Raw genomic sequence first — 17,781 nt, 5'->3', positions numbered from 1 at the left:
GTATGTATAAGAAAAAAATTAGATCCCAAAAGCTCCTTATCCATTCCAACAAAAGATTCAAGTTTTACATTCTTCGGTAATTGAAACATCTTTCCAGAAAAGAAGCTCTAATGTTGGAAGCAATAGGCATAGCTGAGGGCTGGACTGTGAATTTTAATGAAAATAGGGATTGAATCTCTATTTATTAAATAGTAAGACTGTCCTCAACCTTTCTGTCAGTTGATTTCTAAGACACTCTCAGCTGAGCAGGAGATTGGAGGATTCTGGAGAAGCTGACCAGCACAAGCGTAAAGGCCTACAGACACTGATATTTGGGGTCTCCTGTTGAAAAGACTGAATTTCTGCCCAGTTACTCCCCAGTGAAGCTCACCAATCCAGAAGTCCTAATAATTGAGACAGAACTTTTTTGTGTCTCATTCTTAAATATTTCCTTTCTTGGGTCAGAGTATAGCCTTGTGGCTTTTGCCTTTATAAATCCGACACTTTCTGTTCCCTGGAACACTCTTTTGGTTTTACCTGTATCTGTATTTCACAGATTACAATTACTAAGACCCCAAATAAACTCTTTTCTTATTTGCAGGCTTCTGGGGGGGGTGGGGGAGGGGTCAACAATTTAATCAGGTATGACCAGCTACAGTTCAGAGAATTAAGGCTGATGGTAGGAAGCCCATTGAGGAAAACTGGCTTGATACTTGGCTCACAGGCTCTCCATCATTATTGATGAGAAAGGAAGGTCATTTACTGGCAGGCCAGGAATTCTGAGATAGTTTACTAAACTTAAAAAAAAGGAATTCACCCAATTTATACATACTGCAGGTGAATTCTGGTGGACAGAGTTTCTTGGCTTTTCTTCCTAGCCTCAGGATAAAAAAAAATAATAATAAAGAGATTTTTAAAAGTTAAATGTGAAAAACCCACAGTGAGCATCATACTCAATGGTGAAAGACTAACAGCTTTTCCTCTAAGATCAGGAGCAACACAAAGATACCCACTTTGGCCACTTCTATTCGACATAGTACTAGAAGTTCTATCCAGAGCATTTAGGTAAGGAAAATAAGTTAAGAGCATCCAAATTAGAAAGGAAGAAGTAAGATTATCTCTGTTCACAAATGACATAATCTAATATGCAGAAAAACCTAGAGTTTCCACAAAAGAACTGTTAGAACTAATAAACTAATTCAGCAAAGTTGTAGGATACAAAATGAACACATAAAAATAAGTTGCATTTTTATACACTAGCAGTGAACAATTTGAGGGGGAAATGAAGAAAACATTTCCATTGACAATAGCATCAAATAGAATAATATATTTAGAAATACAGAACCAAGGAGGCAAAAGACTTTCAGATTAAAAACTACACAAAAAAATCTATTAGAACTGATAAAAGAATTCAGCAAGGTAGCAAAATAAAAGACTAACATACAGAAATTTGTTCCATGTCTTTACACTAAAAATGAAATATCAGAAAGAAAAAGTAGAAAACAAAACCATTTTAAAATCACATCAGAAAAATAAAATACCTAGGAATAAGCTTAACCAAGGAGGTGAAAGACCTATATGCTAAAAACTATAAAACATTTTAATAAAGGAATCTGGAGATGATTCAAAGAAATGGAAATATATCCCACGTTCGTGGATTGGAAGAATTAACACTGTCAAAATGGCCATAGAACCCAAAGCAACCTACAGATTTAATGCAATCCTGAGGAAAAAGAACAAAGCTAGAGGAATAACCCTCCCAGACTTCAGACAATACTCCAAAACTACAGTAATCAAAACACCATGGTATTGGCACAAAAACAGGCATATAGATAAATGGAACAGAATAGAGAGCCCAGAAATAAACCTACACACCTACGGTCAATTAATCTTCGACAAAAGAGACAAGAATATACAAAGGAGAAGAGACAGTCTCTTCAGCAAGTGGTGTTGGGAAAGCTGGACAGCCCAGCTGCATGTAAATCAATGAAGTCAGAACACTCCATCACACCTTACACAAAAATAAACTCAAAATGCCTTATAAATGTAAGACATGACAGCATAAAACCCCTCAAGAGAACACAGGTAAAATATTCTCTGATATAAATTGTAGTAATGTTTTCCTAGGCGAGTCTCCCAAGACAAAAGAAATAAAAGCAAAAATAAACAAATAGGATCTAATAAAATTTATAAGCTTTTGCACAGCAAAGGAAACCATAAACAAAACAAAAAGACAATATACAGACTGGGAAAAAGTATTTTTCAAATGATGCAACCAACAAGGGTTTAATTTCCAAAATATACAAACAGCTCACACAACTTAATACCAAAAAAAACAAAAACAAAAACCCAGTCAAAAAATAGGCAGAAGACCTAAATAGACATTTCTCCAAAGAAGAAATACAGACGGCCAACAGGCACATGAAAAGATGTTCAACATCGCTACTTATTAGAGAAATGCAAATCAAAACTACAATGAGATATTACCTCACACCAGTCAGAATAGCCATCGTTAAAAAGTCTGCAAATGGTAAATGCTAGAGAAGGTGTCGAGAAAAAGGAACCCTCCCACTGTTGGTAGGAATGTAGACTAGTGCAGCTACTGTGGAGAACAGTATGAAGGTTCCTTAAAAAATGAAAAATATAGTTACAATATGATCCAGCAATCTCACTCCTGGGCATTTATCTGGGAAGGACATAAACTCTAATTTAGAAAGACAGATGCACCCCAATGTTCATATTAGCACTGTTTAAAATAGCCAAGACATGGAAGCAATCTAAATGCCCATCAATAGATGACTGGATAAAGAAGATGTGAGATATACATACACACACACACAATGGAATATTACTCAGCCATAAAAAGAATGAAATAATGCCGTTTGCAGCAACATGGATAGACCTAGAGACCATCATACTAAGCGAAGTAAGTCAGAAAGAGAAAGACAAATACCATACGACATCACTTATATGTGGAGTCTAAAAAAATATTACAAATGAACTTATTTACAAAACAGAAACAGACTCACAGACATAGAAAACAAACAGCGTTATCAAAGGAGAAAGGAGGGGAGGGATAAATTAGGAGTATGGGATTAACAGAGACACACTACTATATATAAGATAGATAAACAACAAGGATTTACTGTATAGCACAGGGAATTATATTCAATATCTTATAATAGTACATAATGGAAAGGAATCTGAAAACTATAATATATATATATATGTGTGTATATATATATATATATATATATATAACTGAATCACTTTGCTGTATATCTGAAACAGAATATTGTAAATCAACTATACTTCAATTTTAAGAAACCCTGCAAAATGTTGCTGAAAGAAATTAAAGAAGACAAAAACAAATGGAAAGACATCCTATGTTCATGGATTGGAAGATGTAATATTGTTAAGATGTCGATACTACCCTAAGTGATCTATAGATTTAAAGTAATCCCTGTCAAAATCCCAATGATAGTTTTTGCAGGGAAAAAACTCAACAGCATGGGTTCTGTCATCTTCAGGAAGAGCTCTGCACTAAGACATAAAAAATCAGTACAGACATAAATACACAGCACAGGTTTGATATATCCTGCACCCATTCATTCATGGAGTTAACAGTCATTAAGAACAAATTCTACACTATCGCTTTGGTTAAGTTTTAGGCTTCTCCAAAGTGGAAACAAGGAAGTAAAATGTGGAAAGTCTGCTGTACTAAATTCAGATGTTAAATCTAAGAAGAGATGGCTTCTTTCCATTAAGATTTCAACCTGCTCAAGTTTCTTATAAAAGATGATTTAAAAATATGCCCTAAGCTCTAAACCCCTCTTTACATCTAGTTATTGTCCTTTTTACATACTTTCTGCCCCTGCACCAAAGTTGTACGAAGAATTCTCCACACTCAGTTCACATCTCCCTGCACCTCCCCTCCAACTCTGTCTCTATCCCTCATTAATGGGGCTGGGTTCCCCCAACACTTCCACTGAAATTACACTTGCCAACTCAACAACCACCTCTTTGTCACTTCTACTATACATCAAGGATGTTGAAATGATTGTTTAAATACAGACAAACAGGTATTTCCCCAAGAGGAAAGGATTACCTTCCCCCCAAGAATTCGATTGTTTGGATATAGACAGGATCATACTAGAGTGTGATCAGTCACTGAAAAGCTCAGGTTGTGAAATACCTTCCATGGAGAAAGAGTCAGATAATGTGTAGGCGGTGGTCTGAATAATGGGCTTTCAAATGAAGCACACTTTTTCTCTGACATAGCTCATACTTTTGCTTTACTGAAACGGATTTTGTAAATATTTTTAGTGCAAGTTAGCAATAATTATTTGTGGTCACTTCAATAACCTTATCTGGTTTTCATTTCTTTCTCAAGGGATCATTTCTCAAGGGATTACTAGTATGAAATAAAATAGGTGTTCCAAACTCTGCCATGATTAAATATAGTCTGAAAGCATTATGTGATATACCATATTTAGACAATATAATGGTGGGTCTAGGGAACTCTTGCAGTTTCCTGACTGCTAAGTCAAAATTCTTTTACCACATCATAGAAATCATGATGCTGGACCTTCCTCTGTATCCATTAAGTGAAATAAAATAATAAACCCACAAAATAAGTATACATGAATCCATACTGATAAAAATGAATTTTTGAATTAATAAAGAAATGGGTGACAGTAAACTATGTTTATCAAATAGTTCCGCAAAAATCTATATAGATATCTTCCTTCCATGAGGTGAACCTTCCCCCTCCTACTGCTGAGGTCAGGGCAGACTTAGTTACTCATTTCTAAAGACCAGAATAGGCAAACAGAAAACAATTACTGTACACTGGAGAAACTCGACAAACACCACATTAACCCAGTGATGAAGGTCAACATCTCCAATGATCCAGTGACATCATGTGGATACCATCCTCCCAGATATGATGTGACAAGAAGGACACTTCAACTCTTGTGGTATCCTTTCTCCAAACCCAGAACCACAGTCTAATCACGAAAAAAAGAATAGACTATACCTGTACTCTTCAAGACTGTCAGGGTCATGAAAACAGTGTGGCAGTTCCTCAAACAGTTAAACAGAGTTACCACATGGCCCAGCAGTTCCACTCTTAGGGACATAGCCAAGAGAAATGACAACATACATCTACACATAAACTTGTACGTGAATGTATGCAGCATCGTTATTCATAAATGCCAAAAGCGGAAACAACCCAAATGTCCACCAATTAATGCACAGATAAAGAAAATATGGTATATTATTTGACAATAGAAAGGAATGAAATACTGATATATACTACGATATGGATGAACCTTGAAAACATCATGCCAACTGAAAGAAGTCAAATATGGGAAAGAATGGATATTGCACGATTCCATTTATATGAAATGTCCATAAAGAAGCCATCAGTATAGCTGTGCCCAAGGAATTCCGCCCCTCCTTTTAACCCAGACTTCCAGAAAGCTCCGTCTGATGGGTTTGGGCCACAGCCCTGCCCACCCACCTTCTTGTTCACTGTTCAAACTGCAGTTCAAGCTTCTGTCACCAGGTGGCACCAACATGCCACCATCATCCAAGTCTCAGTATACTAAAAGTCTGCAAGAAATTAGAAATACATAACCTCTCTTAAAATCCAGCCTGTGGACCTACCCAGAATGATTCAAATTCAGATTGAGAAAACTGATGGGTGTAAAGGAAGATTGTAAAAACATATACTCCGGGGCCTGCACATGGTGAAACACCAAGTGACAGCAGTGAGCCTTGGTAGTTGATGGTGGCAGGTGAAGGGCAGCTCAGGGTAAGCTGGAGGTGACTAGAGAGAATGGAGAGTTGGAACAGGAGTTGGAACAAGGTCTGGGCAGCTCTGTTCAGCGTCCTGGACAGGGGTTGACAGAAGGAGTGTTTGGGAGTCAGATGGGAAGCCTGTAGAAGAGTAGGGTGGGTAATGGAGGGTGAATGCTGTGTTTCCTGATAGGGACACTCTGTACAGTCTACAGTGCAAATCGGCCAACAGTGATGAAGGAAGAGGTAATTCAGTGAGCATGGTGTAGATTTGGGGTCAACAGCAGATGGAACTGCTTTAATATATTTATGATTATTCCAAATGGAATTGGTACCATGGTAAACAAACAGGTTCATGATAGTTTTACTCTTTGCAAAATGTACAATTTTTCCTTAAAAAATAACAAAAACAGAGGTGAATGTGATGTCACCTGGTGGCTAGATCCACCAGCATTTAAGACTGCAGCTCTGAGAGTCTCAGACCAGAGGGCTCAGGAGGGAGGAGGGAAGCATGGAGGCTGGGAGCTTGACTTAATGGGATCAGTTAGGGTTTTCTGGATTTTCACTTAACTGGAGTAATCCTCTGTATCCATCACTTTTCTAGGATAGGAAAATGCACATTTTCTGGAACATCTAAACGTGAGACTAGATGTCCATCTCCAGTCTGAACTGAGTGTAAAGCTGCAACTGTGAGCATGTACTTGAGGTGGTAGAGCCAGAGGGGACATAGAAACACACACACAGACACACACACAAAACACACACACACACAGAGTCAATTTAACTTTTAAAATCTACTTAATTTCCCCCATTAAATTGAATACTTTCACAAAGTAGTAAGTGTGTGTGCTTTTGTCAATCTGTTCACAAGTATTTTTTTGTCTTCAACGTTTTACCTAAGTGCCATTTTTCTTGAGTACATTTCAAACAATATATGAAAGTATATTTATAGACTGAAATTGTCCTGCAACTCTCACTAGTCCCACTCCTAACACAAAAGGGTCTGTCATCATTGGTGCCTCCTCTCCCGACGTGTCCCTGTAGGTGAAGGCCCGTGATCATAGACACCTGCACATGCTCATGGTCCTTTCCAAGAGACTTCACATTACTCTTTTGCATCTTGCCTTTTCCACATAATGTTAACTCTCAGGATTTAAAAAATATTTTCATGATATTAGTTCCTGTGATTTTAGCGTATTTTAACATGTTGACTATTCCTGTATATTTTCATGTGACTCTCAGTTGAAATTATTTGCCAATTTCTTTGATAGTAAGGATTTTGCACAAATCATGGATCCTACCCCAATATCTGAAGTGTAGTTTGCAAATATTTTACCTGAAGTCGTCACACAATTCTTTGCATTTTTAAATTTAGAATTTGCTTTTTAATTTCAAAAAAATATTGTAACTTACAAAAACCTTTATAATAATAACTTTTTAAAACTTTGGCAACAGCCCCAGGAGAATGTAATGGCATCCTATAGGGAAGTTAAAGCATTCAGAGTCCTGGACGCATAAAAATAAAGTGGAAGAACTTTAGAGTAATTCCAGACTAAGCTGCTGATAGGGGGATGATGAAAAGTGTTCCCTGATTTACATAAGCTCCCCTAAGGTCAGTACCCAGGTATGAATGCTGGTCATAATGAAGGGTAGCTTGAATAGTAGTTTGGATTAAAGGAAATGAAATATAAAGTACAATTTTTAAAAGCAGTTCTTTACATGTCACTTTCGTTCCCTCCAGATGACTTGCCCAGAGTATATGAGGTGTAGCAGGATTTCAATGACCTTTTAAAAGCCGGGACTCAGCAGTAGGAGCCCACAGAGCCTCGGGCTGAGGTAGACATTGTGAAAAGTCATTTCTCACTGTTTCCCTTAATGAGAAGATAGAGATCTTTATGAAGAAATCAAATGTCTCTCTGATATGCCTTGAGTTCAAAGTTTTGGAGTCAGAAGGATCTCTAGGTTCTTGGGAGGCTCAGAAGCTCATAAGAGCTGCCCAACAATGTGCCTCTGAGCAGATCCTAATCCAGTTCCCCACACTGCGGAGACAGGCTTGTCTTTGACTCACCTGATGAGCTCAGTGAGAGATGGCACCAGGGCAGCAAGGTGTGGTGTTTGCCTAACTGCTACTCCTGGAGTGCTCTATGTGTTAATACATTTACAGAAAAATTCTGGACTTACCCCAGTCACCAGTGCAGGGGTCCTCAGATCATTCATCATCCAGCCATGTCACAGTAAGATTCAGCCAACTGCTGTCTCCCTATGGGGCAAAAATTCCAAGAATTATTACCATTTCTCTGATGCACAAGTGTCCATTCTTTCATTCACTAATAACTAAGCATATATTGAGCTCAAAGTCCATACTATTGCATTGGTATTGTCTCCTTAACTCTATAGGAGAAATAAGAGGGTAAGAAGGGAAGTGAATACATGGCAAATTTGGGGCTTAAAATGAGACGAGATTCCTCCTTCATATTAACGTTTAAACTTGCTTAAGTTTCAAGGAATTGAGGATTTTAAAAAATTCCTTCTTGGACCACTTATCTACATTCAGCCACAGTGATTTATTTGTCTCTGCTCCTCTCTCTCTCTCTCTCTCTCTCTCTCTCTCTCTCAGTCTGTGTGTGTGTGTGTGTGTGTGTGTGTGTGTGTGTGTTAATCTCCCCCTTCAAATATGCAGTTCCAAAAAGTGATTCCTACATTCCCTGTTAACATTCCTCATTCCCACTGATTCCTTCTCTCACTGCACTGTAGCTTCTGCTGTCATGATTGCAATGAACGTGCTCTCACCAAGGTCACAAGCTACCCTTTTGTCACTAAGTCCAGATATTCTGTATAAATATATCAATATATGAATACTATTAACGACCACATAAAATAAGCATGCTTGTGCAGATCACTCCTGTCACTTAACATCAAATATTTGACAGTTTCCAGCCCTGAAGTATGAACTGCTGGGTACAAAGCCAAGCTGTCCTGCTCCCTAACTGTGCAGTCCGGGAACAAATCCGTATTCTCCCTGTTTCTCAGGGGTCTTTTTCTAATTAATAGACTATTTTTTAGAGCAGTTTTAGGTATCCAAAAAAATGAGTGAAACATACACTCCCATATACTCCATCAACTCCCTCCCATTTCCCCTATTGTCAGCACTTTGCATTAGTGTGCTACATTTTTTGCAACTCTTGAGTCGATATTGATGTACCTCTATTAATAGTGTTTAAAACCACAGTTTACATTAAGGTTCACTCTTTGTGCCTTATAGTCTATGGGTTTTGCCAAATGTATAATGACATATCCACCACTATGATATCATACAGAATAGTTTTACTGCTCTAAAAATCTCCTGTGCTCCCCCATTCATCCCTCTCTCTCTCCCCTCTGAACCCCTGGCAGCCACTGATCTTTTTGCTGTCTCCATAGTTTTCCTTCTCCAGAATGTCATATCACCATAACCACACAGTATGTAGCCTTTTCAGGTTATCTTCCTTCATTTAGCAATATGCATTTATGCTGCCTCCATGGCTTGACAGCTCATTCCTTTTTATTGCTAAAAATAGTCAATTTATAGATGTACCACACTTTGTCTTGCTATTCACCTTTTGAAATAGATCTTGACTGCTTCCAAGGTTGGCCCAACATCTTCACCAGCATTTGGTGTTGTCTGTATTTTAGATTTTGGCCATTCCAATAGATGTGTAGTGGTATCTCATTGTTTTAATTTGCAATTCCCTAATAACACATGCTATTGAATATCTCTTCTATATGCTCATTTGCCATCTGTATTTTTTTTTTGGTGAGGCATCTGTTAAGTTCTTTGCCCATTTAAAAAACTGCATTGTTTATTTTCTCATTGTTGAGGTTTAAGTGTTCCCTGTATATTCTGAATTACAGTCCTTTCTCAGACATGTGTTTTGTAAACTTTTTCTCCCAGTCTATGGCTTGTAATTTCAATCTCAGAACAGTGGTTTTCACAGAGCAGTAGTTTTTAATTTCAATTAAGTTCAACTTACCAATGTTTTCTTTTATAGATTGCATTTTTGGTATTGTATCTAAAAACCCAATGTCATCTAGGTTTTCTCCTATGTTAATTTCTAGGAGTTTTATAGTTTGTGTTTTCCATTTGAATTAATTAATCCAATTCAATTAATTAATTAATTCTAATTAATTCCGTTTGAATTAATTTTTGTGAAAGATGTAAGGTTTGGGTCTACATTTTTTCCCCGCAGGTGGATAGCCAGTTATTCCAGAACCAGCTGGAATGTCCCTCATTTTTAATACATAAAATGGGGATTAGGAACAGCAGATACCTCATAAGAGTGTATAATTCAATATATAAAAATGCTTAGCACTAAATAAATTTTAGCTATTTAAATTTCTGGGAGGCGTCAAATGGACACAGAAGCCAACTTGAAGGGGCTAATACTGGCCAATTCTGTTACAATTGGGGCATGAAAGGAAATAATTATAATGGCAGATAGTAACCCTCTGAGCAAAATAGGAATCTATGAGTCACACCTATGAAATAAATACATGAATAAATAAATAAACGATAGGGCAGAAGGGAAAACTCTACCAACATCTGAATGTCAATTAATAAATCTAGAAGGAATGACAAAATTATAAAAGCAGCACTTAGCAACTAAAATAGTCACGACAGATTCAGGTAAGAATCATGAAAGGATTTTCAGTCTGTACCAAATCCACAGCAATCACTGGGTCACCATGGTAACCATGCTGGACAAGGAAAGCTGGGAAAAAACAAACAGCAACCATCTTGATTTGTTTCCTAATATGTGCTAGGAACTAAGCAGGACTGACATAACACACAATAATTAATCTCAAATATTCCTCACAATAAATATTCCTCATAGCTTCACCAATATATACACACATACATTCAAACACACCCACATTCATACAAGCTTTCTCCCTCTTTTTTTTTTTAACCATCCAAGAAGCCAGGAATTCATCAAGGTGGATTTGTCTGAGGATAAAGAAGAAAACTCCACAATTCAATCCTAACCACATAAAGTATAAAGCTACAAAACTATTTCATTTTAGTGACTGATTTTCTGGAAATGACCTATAGAATTATAATAATCTCTGTGAGAGTTTTCTCCCTTGTTTTGGTACATTGTCAATAACACCTAAAAGCTGACATGGAAATCTAGGTAAGTGAATATTGTGACGGTAAGTTTTATGTGTCAACTTAGCAGGACCACAGTGCCCAGATATTTGATCAAACATTATTCTACATGTTTCTGTGAAAGTGCTTCTGAATGAGGATTACATTTAAATAGGTAAAATTTGGGAAAAGCACTTAGCCCTCCATAATGTGGGTGGACTTCATCCAGTCAGTTGAAGGTCTGGATAGAACAAAGGGCTGACCTTCTCTGAGCAAGAGGGAATTCTGCCAGGACATTGCCTTTGGACTTCATCTACAATATCAGCTTTCCATTCACCAGCAGACTGCCTTCAGACTCCAACTCTAACTCTTTTCTGAGTCTCCAGTTTGCCAGCCTCCCCATCAGGTTTTGTACTTGCCAGCCTATACAATCTCATGAGTCAATTCCTCAAAATAAATCTCTATCTATATATAAACATCCTATTGGCTTTGTTTCTCTGGAGAACTCTAATACAAGAGTGAAGCATCAAGTATTTTTTCCATCCTAGAATAATCTGTGCTTTCTAGCAAAAAGATTACCTAGCAACAGATGTGTACTGACAGACTACTTGTCATTTTGTTGCTGAGAGAAATTAAAGAAGGTATAAATAAATGAAAGGGTATACCATCTTCATGGGTCAGAAGTGTTAGCATTGCTAAGATGTCTATTCTCCTCAAACTGATCTACAGATTCAGTACATTTCCAATAAAAATCACAGCATACATCTTTCAAAAAGAAACTGACAAACATCTAAACATCATGTGGAAATACAAAGGGTTTTCACTATGAAAAACTAACTTTGAAAAAGAAGAACAAATTTGGAGAATTAGCATTACCTTATTTCAAGACTCATTATAAGTCTACGGTATCCAAGAGAGTATGGAATAAAGGTAGAAATGTATATAAAAGGAAAAAATGAAGAGTACAGAAATAGACCCACACACATATGGACAACTAATTTTTGACAAAGGTACAAAGAAAATTCAGTGGAGAAAGGACAGTCCTTTCAACAAATGGTATTGGGACAAGTGCATATCCATATGCCCAAATAAAAACTGTAATCCATATAATGCATCATACACAAAAGTCAACTCAAATGAATCACAGACCTAAATACAAAAGCTAAAACTATAAAAATTCTAGAAGAAAACACAGGAGAAAATTCTTGTGATCCCAGCTTAAGTGAACACTTCTTAAACACAACATGAAAAGCAGAATCAAATCCATAAATGAATAAACTGATAAACTAGACTTCTTCAAAATTAAAGAAAAAAACTGTTCTTCCAAACACAGTTGAGAGAATTAAAAGACAAGTCTCTGACTAGGAGAAAATATTTACAAATCATAGATCTGACAGAAGAATTGTATACAGAATTTTAAAATCTCAGAAGGTCAATAAGAAAAAAATAAGACACTCTAATAAATAAGTGGTCAAAGATCTACAACGTCAGATAATCACAAACAGATACTTAACATCATTAGTCATTGGGGAAGCATAATCCCACTACACCCCTCTAAGAAAGGCCAAAATTAAAAGGCTGACCATACCAAGTCTTGGCAAGATTGTGGAGGATGGAAGTCTCACACATTGCTGGTGGCAATGAAAAATGCTGCAGCCACTTTGAAAAACAGATTGTCAGTTTCTTACAATGTTAATCTTACAACTGCCATATGACCCAGCCATTAAAGTCGTAAGTATTCACCAGTAAAGAAGGAAGCATATACCCAAGCAAAGATTTATACACCAATATTCATAGCAGCTTTATTTACAAGTGGCCCAAATTGGAAATAAACCAAACATCCAATACTAGGTAAATGGACAGAACAAACTATGGTATATCCACATAATGCAACATTACTCAACAGCAAAAAAGAGCAACTATTTGTATGTGCAACAAATGGATAAATCCAGAAATAATTAAGTTGAAAGAAAGAAGACAGACAAAATAAGAGTACACACTGTATGATTCCTTTCATATGAAATTATAGGAAAGGAAAACTAATTTACAGTGACAGAAGACCAGTGGTTGCCTGGGAATGGGGTAGGGTGACTTGGAGAGGGAGGCAGGAGATAGTAGGTGGGGGCATTACAAAGTAGCATAGAGAAATTTTGAGGTGACGGATTTGTTCATTATCTTGACTGTAGTATTAGATTTATAGGTGCATATATATATCAAAACATTAGAGCACATACTTTAATTACACACAGGGTATATTGTATGTCAACTATACCTCAACAAAGTATTTGAAATATATTTATATATCCATAATTCTGATGTAATGAAATTAATCAGGTGAAATATTCCCAGGATTATGCTCATGTAGTATTAACAGGTCCACACTACGTTTTATCAAATTGGTCCCCAACCAAAATAGAAATAATCATTTGTAATGTAATATATCCAAATACCTATAGAAAGTTGATGTCCATTTCCTCTGAAGTATAAAAATAAAAATATTAAATCCTAGGAGAATAATCATAGTGATATTTAAGAGCAAGTAGATATTTTAGGGAATAAGGGTGAGTATTATTATAATTGGGCAAACTCCAGAGTAAGATATTTTTTTTTAATATTAAGTTCTAGTAACTAACATTTTAAACTAACAGCTGGAAAATGTTTGACTCTAAAAATCTCATTATACAACAGAAAAACACTACAGGCACAAGGGAAGAATGTGCATTACAATGTCAAATAGCTAAGTAGATCTAACAGTTGCATATTTCCACATCCACCTATGAGATACATGGAATTCCTGATATTATTTACATGGTTAAACAGTTTAGGGATATTTACTGAAAATCCATGTTCAATCAAAATTCCTTCTCCAACTGAACCATTTACTGCTTTTCAAAAAAAAAAAAAGGCATCTCTAAGATGGACCTGAAGGGCTACTAAAAAATTGCTGATAGAATGAAATTCCACCTGCTAAAAACCTCGTTCCCATGATGAGATCAAGGTAGCTTCCCTACTTCTAGGCTAGTTTGTGAGCCTCACAGGAGCTATTCTACAGCATGTTTTTGTTCAGATCTATGAACTCACTTGAGTCAGGTGTCATATTCCACCAAAGATGTGAAGTGTTGGGGGTCTCCTGGAAGCCGCTGCCCTTGAACCTGGAGTAGGAGCTTCAGGAGCCATCAGGACACAGATCCTCAGAACCTGCCTCCTTCAAACACCTGATATGAGCTGGGCCACCGGCATGAGGATCAGCATTCCTTCTCTTTCCCTTGTCTATCCCCTAACAACAAAGTTGAAAAGGAGTAAGTGGCCTGAATTCATACAGACATTCATGATCCCGCAATAACCACAGAGCCATCGACTTACTCCTGTGTTATCACTGAAACGTTTACACTGATCCTGTGGGTAAAGCATTCTCAGCCCCATTTTACAGAAGGGGAAACTGAGGCTCAGAGTCGTTACCTGTCTCACTTCCAGCGCCCCTGCCCTTAGAAGGAAAGTGGCTCCAGGACACCCCTGGAGGAGGACACCGCACTCACTGGTGCCCGGGGTGGGGGTGGGGGTGGGGGTGGGGGGGCGTGAGGACCCCAATGTCTTTACGTACAAGACAGCCGGGGCACCGAGTCTCAAAGCAGGAAAGGGAGACTTGGATATGGATCCCTTTGTCTCCCCACACCCCAGGACGGCCCAGCCCCCACCGCGGGGACCTACACCCTCAGCTGAGTCTCAAACACCTGATGGAGGGACCTGGCTCCTCACCAGGCAGCGTCCGTCTCCTTTAAAATGTCGTCACGGTCGCCGTATTGACGTCAGGTTTCTACGGCAACCGCCAGGCGCCAGCAAGTCTTCCAGATGCGAAATACCTCCTCATACTTCTCTACCGCCACACCTTTAGTTGAAAGCAAAACGCCTTACATCTTCAGGCTGCCACGTGAGAAAGCATTTTAATTAGAGACACGAGACCGGGACTTGGGCAATTGGTGGAACTGTGCTTAATTTGCTGGAACAAAGAAAGTCCCAGTCCTCAGAAGCTTTGCTTACTTGAAAAAAGACAGTCAGGGAGTATTATCACTGTACAGAGAATGGGGAAATATCCTAGGATTCTAGACGATGAGCTAGCCCTCCTGAAGGTGGACTTGTAAAATCACAGGACATGTTAAGCAGTTAGCCATCTGTGGTAGAGAAATAAAAGACTGTCTATAGTCATGTGACTGAATCATCTATAGATACATATACAAAAATGTCATTTAAGAATTCAGTTATTTCAGGGAGGCAGACCTAAAATATCATTTAGTAGGCAGAGATCTATGTCAATTGGTTTTTCCTGGGGAATTCTCAGCCTCCATTCCTGATGTTTTCTTTCATGTGGAGAAAATATGTTCCTTTACATATATTCTTTCCCCAAATTATTACATTATACTTATTTTTAAGCAACTTGTCTTTTTAATTCAGCATGATAGCCTAGGATATTAATTTGTATAGTAATTTGATATATCTTTTAATGTTAACTCAGGATGTATATTAATTATTATATGAATTATCTGTTCATATCATTTGACTATTTCTCTATTCATTAGTAAGACTTCATTCCATATCCAAGATATTAAGTAGGCTAATTAGGGATTTAGTATAAAAGTACCACTAGAACAAAAAACAACCATTCTAAATACTAAATGAAAAGAGAACAGATAAAACACACAGTATATATATGAATGTATGTATACACACAATGTTAAATTAGCAAATAAAGGATGACACCTACTGTGTTTATGACTAAGTCTGTGTGTGTGCAGTGAAAATATGCAAAACAGTATTATATTTTGTTTAGAGAAATTCTCATATGGTGTAAAAGAATGCAGCAATGCATGGAAGTGATAATCATCTCCTTCTGAATAAGGATTATCTCTAGGGAAGAAAAAGAGTAAAGATTTTTTAACCTAGATTAATTTGATAGCTCTATATGTTTTTAACTGAAATATTTCATAAGTAGCAGAGCTTTTAGGGGATATAGTTTTTATCATAAATATAATTCATACTCATTTTAGAAAATGCTTAATATCAAGCCAAGTGCAAAGGTTAAAAATATTAATACCCAGCAATTTCATCATGATTGAAATTCACATTGTGCTATTTCATTCCATTGTTTTTTTGTTCATGAATGTATGTACATGTAGTATATATACATTACATACACAATTCATATAACTATTATCATACTATATGTACAGATTAGGATCATGTGGTTTGGGGTTGTTTTTTTGTTTTTCTCTGACCTTAACTTTTATCTTAAAAACTAACAAGTGGATGAATTATTATGATTAAATGACAAGGATAAATATGACCTAATTTTGCTTCTTAATGTACCCTTTAGCAGCTGACCCAACCCTGATTCTTAAACAATGCATCTGATTGGAAAAGCCATACCTGTAGCATAATAAATAATATGTCTGGGTCTGCTCATTAGTTTTCTATACAGTTCCTTTAATCTGTATTTCAACCACTTTATCCGAACTTTATAAAATTATAAAAATCATGGAACATTGTAACACCTGGCAATTTAATCCTCACTCCTATAAATCACCCTTTCAATGGTGATAGGAGTAATAATATTATAACTTTTATTAATATTGAACAATAATAAAAGATACCAAAAATTAAAGGGCATATAAGCAGATAAATTGCTTGCTTTTGATCATGCAACCAGCAAATAATATTTCCCTGCATCACATCCCTGTCCTTCTGACCCTTAAGACCACTGTTTATACATTGAGTGTCTTCTGCATTGGGTTGGAGGCCAACAATAGGAAGGGACTCACCTAAGGCCCTGTGGTCAAAGGATCCAGCAACTGGGACACAAGTTTCATGACTCTCATCTTCTGTCTAGCTGACCCGTTCCTATTCTTTTCTCTTCTGTACTATTTCTTCTTCCTGGGGCTCAATAAGAAATTGCTTCACCCATATCAAACTAGAAAGAAAATAAGAGACCAGAAAACATATGGAATAAAAGGAATAATGAGATAGAACCAGTATTCACTTCTTGTGGCTACATTTCCAGGTGCACTTTTTTCAAATCTTTTCTTCTATGGTACATAGGTATTTTTTCTCGGAACCAGGAATCTCTTTCCTAAGACTCTATTCAAGAGATGCCATAAAGACAAAAGGCAGAAGTACAAAGCCATTTCTCGCAGAACAAATCGTAACAGCAGAAGGCCAAAAATAAGACGGATGTCTACTGATGAGGGACTGGCTGAATAACCTAAGGTCCATCTACATCCTAGACAACTATGCATCTATAAAAGCAGTGAAGACTCCCTCTCCAGACTGCTGTAGAGTTATCGCCAGGATATATTGTTAAGTGAAAAGCAAGGGTGCAGAAAAATGTGTAGAGCAGCTGTTATTCAATATGGTAGACACCAGTCACACATGACAATTTAAATTTAAGTTAATTCAATTTAGATGAAATAAAAATTTTAGTTCCTCGGTCACATTCACTACATTTCAGATGATCCACAGCCACAAGTAGTCAGTGGCTACTGTGTTGGATTATGAAGACATGGAATATTTTCATCTCCGCAGAAATTTCTGTTGCCCAGTACTGGTGTAAAATATGCCATCTTTTACCTATGAAAGGGGAGAAAACTAACATCCATGTTATAGTTGCTTGTATTTTTGAAAAGTGTAGGAAAGTTAAAACCAAAAAAATGACCAAAATGATTACCTCTAAGGTGATAGAGGAGCAGTCTGGATGGAAAGAGATGATATATAACCTCATTAAAAAATATATTACATACTTATAGGTTCCGTGTACCAAAAAGGGCAAGAAACAATGACCAACACAGTGGCAATGAGCAACTCTAGTCCTCAGATTGAATCTCCTA

At 37.0% G+C, this 17,781-nt stretch overlaps 1 long non-coding RNA gene across 2 annotated transcripts in view; it reads right to left on the bottom strand.

The window, feature by feature from the left end:
* LOC140691981 (uncharacterized) overlaps window positions 1-16,854 on the bottom strand; it is an 84,019-nt gene extending 67,165 nt beyond the window's left edge. For both annotated transcript variants that reach the window (XR_012067585.1, XR_012067584.1), the window contains exons 1-4: window positions 16,720-16,854; window positions 14,663-14,827; window positions 13,988-14,183; window positions 7,963-8,041 (exon numbers count right to left, since the gene is read on the bottom strand). This is a non-coding gene — a long non-coding RNA (uncharacterized lncRNA). The remainder of the gene's footprint in view (window positions 1-7,962; window positions 8,042-13,987; window positions 14,184-14,662; window positions 14,828-16,719) is intronic.
* Between the last annotated feature and the right edge of the window lie 927 nt (window positions 16,855-17,781).

Source organism: Vicugna pacos, chromosome X (assembly GCF_048564905.1).
Source record: "Vicugna pacos chromosome X, VicPac4, whole genome shotgun sequence".
Taxonomy (NCBI): Eukaryota; Metazoa; Chordata; class Mammalia; order Artiodactyla; family Camelidae; genus Vicugna; species Vicugna pacos.
This window is presented reverse-complemented; position numbering and strand designations above follow the sequence as displayed.